Source organism: Acanthopagrus latus, chromosome 16 (genome assembly GCF_904848185.1).
Source record: "Acanthopagrus latus isolate v.2019 chromosome 16, fAcaLat1.1, whole genome shotgun sequence".
NCBI lineage: Eukaryota > Metazoa > Chordata > Actinopteri > Spariformes > Sparidae > Acanthopagrus > Acanthopagrus latus.
In genome coordinates this window covers 24,256,966-24,263,086 of record NC_051054.1, presented here as the reverse complement: position 1 = coordinate 24,263,086, position 6,121 = coordinate 24,256,966, and the positions used below count along the sequence as shown (strand labels likewise).

General features: G+C 42.8%; 1 long non-coding RNA gene across 1 annotated transcript; it reads left to right on the top strand.

Moving 5' to 3' along the window:
• Positions 1-1,318: 1,318 nt before the first annotated feature.
• LOC119005083 lies at positions 1,319-5,127 on the top strand. Its single transcript, XR_005070374.1, has 3 exons — positions 1,319-1,486; positions 3,637-4,457; positions 5,010-5,127. It is a non-coding gene; the product is annotated as an uncharacterized LOC119005083 (long non-coding RNA).
• Positions 5,128-6,121: the final 994 nt, after the last annotated feature.

Here is a 6,121-nt window from a genome sequence, read left to right as displayed (position 1 = left end):
ACCACTGTAGAGTCCTGAGAACCTGAGAAAAGTGTGAATTTGAATCTGCTCATACTGTTGGTCACATGTTGTCCAGCACACAAAGTCACATACTGTTGTTTATGGCTGTTCTTTGTGACAAAATATGTCTGCTCTGGAATGCATTTCTTTAAAAGACTAAAGCATCCATGTATTTATATTGATCAGTACTGACTTGAAAACAGGTTTCCCCTTTATCTCTGCTTCCACCAGTTTCCATCCCCCTTATTTTGTTTCCTCCCTCCATGTCTGTCCCTCAGCCCTCTTTACTTCCCCCTGTAGACTCAGAATGGGCAGCTGGGCCAGAGAGTAGACCGAGCCTCTGGAAAACTGAACAAGGAAATGAGGTTTCCAGTGGCTTTACAGATAACAGTGCCTTTATCTGCTTGCCAGGCAGGAAAATACATTATCACCCTGACAACAAGGGACCTACCTTAGTCAGAGTAAAAGGTCTTTACCGGGGAGATAAACATGAATACACACACTACCTCTGGGCTGTTCTCTGCAGTAGTTTCCCTTCCCTTTATCAATAGCCAAAGTTCAAGGCTGTTGTCTAAAGCGCTCTAGGTGAAGCTAGATGTAGGCAAACAACACAACACAGAGAAATGGCCTCCAAGAAACTTTATCAGAGTACAAAATTTGCCTGAATGACACTGAAGTCCTCTAGATCGAAAATTTCCGTCCAATACTACTATCATGAAGCAGACTACAGGAGGCACAGGACTGTGGCTTTCAGGGTCTGGACAGGACACAAGCCTGCAGCTGCACAAGCCTGGCTATGCAACAACAGTCTCACTTCCCACTCATCACGTACTGGAATTTCATTTGGGCAATTGGCTTTTCGTGTTGCACCTCTCGTTCGCCAAGGTGGGGAATTTTTTTCCCCTCTCCAATGGAACGTCACTCCCATTTCAAGAGCGAGGTGGATGAAAGAGAAAGAAGTGGTGTCCCACTGGGGGGAAATAGGTTTTGCATCCCAGGACTCAAAAGACTGCAGCAATGGCTTGTCACTTCCAGTGGGTGGGATACGTCATGAGATGGCTTCCCGCTTGTGTTTTTGGCTGACACACAAGCCTACTGAGTTTACAGTGCAGGTGTTTGCACTGTATGAGTAAGATGGTTTGGAAAAGTGACTGTCTTACCTACCTGGAATTGCAAGGGATGCAATCTACTGGAAGTCCTAAAGTTGTTTTGATTTAAACTCTGTCTTGATCATTGAGTCTGTTTAAAATGTTGTCATGGTACATTAAGGGTTCTATGTATATAGCTTTTATTTGTACATAATGCAGTATGTGTTAACTCTATGTTACAGTACCATAGGGCATGTATTTTGTGGTAACTCTGTGGTACAGTACCACAGGTTCTGTGATACATCACCAGAGAATTTGCTGTACCTGTGGTACTGTAAGGTCGTACCACATGAATATTACAGGAACATTTTCCAGTACCACAGGAAATTTTTGTAAGGGTATGTTAAAATGTTAAACTTTACATCAGAACACAATCAAACTCAAATGCATTAAAAACAAAATTGCAAATAATGCAAGACATCTTAACTTTTTATGTAAACCCAGCATTAGCTTAGCTTGCTAGCCAGTTAGCTTGGTAGCTTCGAGCCAGGTGGCTCAGAAAATGTTAAGTATACCATGCAAAGGTCTGAGGTCTAATTTAAAATGTTATCCTTGGTGACTGCCTTAACTGATCAACTGTGACAGGTATTTGGGGACATGAATTGTAAAAGTTTCTCTAGGACAGAGACAATGTGCATGTATGCATGCTCAGTGCAGAGGTTGTGCTAATCAAACCTGGCAAAAAACCTGTGGGCTACGTCTGCAGTAATCAACCCCTCAGGAGGCCTTTGTCGGGTGGCGCAAGAGTCAGTGAACTTCAGACTATTTCTGACAGTCTTACTGTTGTTTTCTTGTTTTCTTCTTTATCTTCTCTTTTAAACTCTCTGGCAGCCCTTTACCTTTAGCTCGGTTTAGATTTGATCATAACAGTGTCGAGACCAACTGCTTTTTTTGTCACTTATGGGGAATGCGGCTTTTGTAGAAGTTAATAGCAGTTAAAACTTTCCCAGAGGGGCACATGGAATCATGGTATTTTTTCATAGTGTTTTCCCGTTAAAGTGTTGTTTTGGAAGATTTTACTTATCCATATCAATGTCTTATGAAGGAGAGTGTCGTATGCTGTACAGATTGCAAAGGATGTTAAAGCTAGGGTCTACAATCCTGGAGAGCTAGCAAGAGAGCTAGCAAGATTTGAAAGTGGCACCGAAAGTGGGCCGACTCATTAGCCATTCTCATGGCTAAAAACAGCACACAAAGAAACTGTTAGCATTGGGCTAATACGAGCTACAAATGTAGCCAAGTTGGCAAACCTTACATATTTCATGAAAATAACAAATCCCCCTGAAACAAAACAAATCATTACCTGTCCAACAGAAAGAGAGCAACCTCTGCATCACTTTTCAGGCCCTTCACATGCCCCAGTTGTCTCCACCACTCAAACGCCACACCGATGTTGACTCGGGTCTGACTTCTTTCTTCATCCAGAGCCTATTTCGTTGCAGCCATTTCTGCCACAGTCTTTCGTTCCCATGCCTTTTTAGCGGGGTGAGCTGTTACAAGTATCGCTGGCTGCATTTTCTCTGCCATTGTAACCAAATGAGCGTCTTCTCCTGCAACTCCGTATTTCTGCAGAGGAGTGTGCTGAATATTTCCGGCATCAGTGAAACGTAACGTGTGCACGTGTGGAGGAGGGAGGGACAGAGGGGGGCGCAGGCAGAACGAGACATGAAGGCATCTGACCAATCAGAGCATCTGACCAATCTGTGCTATTCGGGCCGAAATGCACGGATTGGTCAGCTTTTTCTCAGTCCTGCAGCTGCCACAGAGGCTTGATTATTTTCGTTCCTTTTTCTGAATACATAATGTATTGACTACTCTCAGGATAGCAGGACCATTTCACCCAGTATAACAAAATGTGTTTCTGAACAACATTACAGACCCTAGCTTTAAGGCAAATTTGTGAAATACTTTTCATCTACCAACTACTCAAAGTGCTTTATGCCATTCATTCATTCATACACACACTCATTCTAACCCTAACCTTAACCCTGACCCATGACCTGTCCAACGATAAATATGCAATGTCTGGTTAGACTTTCAAAACAAATCCTGCTGATACATTTAGTCTGTTTTTGGTCGCAGACCTAACCCTGATTCCAACAGAATCTTTTTTTAATTTTACACTCAGGCATGTGCACTTTACACTTCATACCACTGGCACCTTACTATGATGACATTTTTTACTTCCATTTTACATAGATATACACACATACATTTAGCTATAGCATCTGATTGCATTTAAGGTAATCATTAACACTATCAAAGTTTTCTATAAAGCGGCTCTTGCTAGACATCCATTCCCACATTCCTACCTCCTCTTCAGTCCCTGATGTCATTCCCAGCTCTTTGTTTTTTCCAACTCCCAATGTTTAAGTTACACTAATTTGATTTATAGCTGTAACTCAATGCCAAATAGATTGCTACATTTGACCCCTTTGCCCCTGGGGGGAATATCTCCCCTGTATGAAAATAGCTTGCTCTTTTCCAGGGTCTATTACCTGTAATTGCCTTAACAAAATGGATCCTGTCACTGAAATGTTGACATAACAGGTCAACAGAGAAGATGAGGTAAGTTATCTCGATCATCACGTATTGAAATGATCATGTTGAGTATTTGTGTGCAAGAGCCGGACAACGATTTTAAGTAATTCTTGCTGATAGAACACCAAGCTAATCACAGGTGAGGTCTGGATGAATGCTGGCAGATGACTGACTGGCAGATGGGATGACTCAGTGCGTGACTCACTGGTTGATTTGCCAGCATTCCTCAGTGGACTCCAGCGGGGTACAGTCTGACCCAGCGTGATAATCCCCTCGCTGCCAGGACCCCTAATCAGTTCTCCTCTTGACCTGGAATGGGCTAGCTAATGGATAAGCTAACCTGACACAGCAAAGGCAAGTATGCTCACACGCACACAAGCACATACACACCCACTAAAAACTGTCTGTACAACCTCTCTGTCTTCCTTAATGAAAGATATTCTGGTCAAGATATTTTTACTTGACTGGCACTGTCTTCACAGAGAAGGGTAAAATTTGAGTTTAGGTGTCTGATGAGAAGACTCTGACAATGTGACAATGTAAGAATATATTCTGCTGTGAGGAAGATGCTAAACTTGACAGTATAAGGTGTTAATGCACCGACCAAAACCAAACATACTGAAAAGCAAACTTCAACAGACAGAACGAGTGGAGAAGCGAAAACTGACGGCAACCTGCTAGCAGCAACAAGTTACTATGCCGAACGAGGCGCCAACAAAGACTGGCGGCTATGGCTGCTATCAAGCAGCTGAATTACAATGCTGACTCGTAAGTTTGAGTTTTCAGCGAATCCATCACTTGTCTGAGACAGTCATTGGACGATAAAGAGCAAAGAGTACTCTGAAACAAAGGTGGTCTGAAAGAGCATGAGATTCAAATTTAAAAATCTGGAGGATCGGTGTTCAAGATGGGCAGAGGAGCGCAGGACGCTCAGTGAATGTGTGGATAACCTCCTCTTGCAGTCCAGACGATAAAATAGACATATTCATTTCAACCTTTGACATTTGTTTATTTATCGTCTGCTGAACACAAGATAGTTGTAATTTCAGTGGAGGCCTTTGATCAAATTAGCACCTTCCCAAAGCCAAATATCTCTAGGGCCTGGAGACATTCGGACCCTCTCTCACCTTTTTTTGTTTGCTTTAGCCATAGACCCTCTAGCTGCAAGTATATGACACCATCCAAGAATATCGCCTGTCTCCATTAAAAAGCAAAAGCAATTGTCATTATATGCAGATGATGTCTTACTTTACATGTCTAACCCAAAAAAAAAATGGGAGCCTGACCCCCTTGTGTCCATCCACATGTGTTTCAAAACAGGGTGGTTTATATTGTCATCTCTGATTGCAATGAGATGGACTGAGATGGAACCTGGAGGACCAAAGATGACCACCAGAATTTCACCAGAATTATGTATTTTATCAACTCTTGGAACAATACAATATTTGCCAAAATCACAAAGTCTGCTGCGATTTCGATTTTGATTTGATCCCATTCAAAGGCCTGTAACCTATGAGATGATATCATTCAACCATTTTCTGTTTTTCACGTATAAGAAAAAAAAAAGACACACACATAATTGTAAAGAATTGTAAGTAGTTACGTTTTTTTCAGCCCATCATTGTTGGAACAGAGCAGCTAATGTTACTGTAGCGAGAGTAACATGTTACCAGACTGCTGTGTGAAATGTTTCATTGTTCCAAAATCCAAAATATTTTCACATTACAGATTTATTCCTGGGGGTTAGGGTTAGGGTTAGGTCAGGGTTCAAACTAGTAACCGAGGCACTGGCAAGGTTAGGTCAGGGTTAAAACTTTGACAACAGCTGACAACAGCACCGCAAATGGTAGCAGATCAGATCTTTTATCTGATAGATGAAGGTAACAACAGGAATGTAAGAGTGTCACAGAAATTTAAATATTGCACTGATAAGTAAAGAAGTAAAGAAAATACAGAAAACAGACAGGGTGTCACTGCCAGGCAGTAGTAGATCCATCCATCCATCCATCCATCATCTGTACACATTATATGTACGCCGCTTAATCCTCTGCAGGGTCGCGGGGGGGGGCTGGAGCCTATCCCAGCTGACTTAGGGCAGGGACGAAGGCAGGGGACACCCTGGACAGGTCGCCAGTCTATCGCAGGGCTACACATAGAGACAAACAACCACACTCTCATTCACACCTACGGACAATTTAGAATGATCAATTAACCTCAGTATGTTTTTGGACTGTGGGAGGAAGCCGGAGTACCCGGTGAAAACCCACGCTTGCACAGGGAGAACATACAAACTCCACACAGAAAGATCCCAACCGGGACGCGAACCAGCGATCTTCTAGCTGTGAGGCAGCAGTGCTAGCCACTGGGCCACTGTGCAGCCCGGCAGTAGTAGATAAATTGCTAATCTAACTCCACCTGAGAATGGCAACACA